The sequence below is a fragment of the Aplysia californica genome, unplaced genomic scaffold (assembly GCF_000002075.1).
Source record: "Aplysia californica isolate F4 #8 unplaced genomic scaffold, AplCal3.0 scaffold00422, whole genome shotgun sequence".
Classification (NCBI taxonomy): Eukaryota; Metazoa; Mollusca; class Gastropoda; order Aplysiida; family Aplysiidae; genus Aplysia; species Aplysia californica.
The window spans coordinates 321,766-323,204 of NW_004797692.1; positions in this window are offsets into that span (position 1 = coordinate 321,766).

The following is a 1,439-nucleotide window of genomic DNA, read 5'->3' on the forward strand; positions in this document are numbered from 1 at the left end:
CAGATACGGAGTTGACGTCAACAGAGCTCTTAGATCTCCTCCTGCCATTTTCTCGAACATCAGGAAAAACGTATCTCCTATCCAATAGAACTCCACGAAAGTCAGGATGTTTTCCGAGTTCTTGTAGCGTTGACAGGTCTTGATCTCATTTACTACTCTACGATTTATTACTCTATTTTTATCCCAACAGTTCCTGATGACTTTGACGGCGAATTCCTTCCCTGTTTCCTTGTTTCTGTATGTGGAGACAGAGCCAAAGCTCCCACGGCCCAGCTTTTCTCCCGTAGGCTCGAACAACGGAGAGAAAATCTCATCCTCATCCTTCTTTTGTTGCTTGCTTTGTCGTAGCATTCGTTTTGTCGGATCGATAGAGAAAACTTTAGTTCTTGCACAGTCGCCGCCCGAGTTGTTCGTGGGTGTAGTAGTAGGAATGACGTCACACGAGGCTACATCTGTGTTGTTCATGGTTGTAGTAGTAGGAATGACGTCACACGAGGCTACCTCTGTGTTGTTCGTGGTTGTAGTAGTAGGAATGACGTCACACGAGGCTACCTCTGTGTTGTTCGTGGGTGTAGTAGTTGGAATGACGTCACTCGAGGCTACCTTTGTGTTGTTCGTGGTTGTACTAGTAGGAATGACGTCACACGAGGCTACCTCTGTGTTGTTCGTGGTTGTAGTAGTAGGAATGACGTCACACGAGACTACCTCTGTGTTGTTCGTGGGTGTAGTAGTTGGAATGACGTCACTCGAGGCTACCTTTGTGTTGTTCGTGGTTGTACTAGTAGGAATGACGTCACACGAGGCTACCTCTGTGTTGTTCATGGTTGTAGTAGTAGGAATGACGTCACACGAGGCTACCTCTGTGTTGTTCGTGGTTGTACTAGTAGGAATGACGTCACACGAGACTACCTCTGTGTTGTTTATGGTTGTAGTAGTAGGAATGACGTCACACGAAGCTACCTCTGTGTTGGGAGCAGGGAACACAGGGCCAGTACAGGCCTCAGACGGGATGCGTTGCTCACTATCTCCGTGATTTTGAGGACGTTTTCTGGAATAGGAAGGTACAGGATCTGTGCACGTTATAGTATTATCCTTGTCTGTCTTTTTTGTAGGCAGCGCCGGGCCATTACCGGCTATGTCCGTGTTTGTTGTGTTAAGTACACTGACATTACAGCTTGTGTCCGAGTTTGAAGGACATAACACGCTCTCTTCATAACGTCTCTCTGTGTTTGATGGACAGAACACACTCTCTTCACAACGTCTCTCTGCGTTTGATGAACTGGACACACTGTCCCTGCTACTGCCAAAGTCCTTGGACTGTACCACTGGGCCCTCGAGCTGCCTCGGACTAAACGCCAAAGACTCCATGACTGGTGAAGATCCAGATCCCGGCAACATGGTGAGAGACGTAGACTTGACCCAAGACTGGGACAAACGGC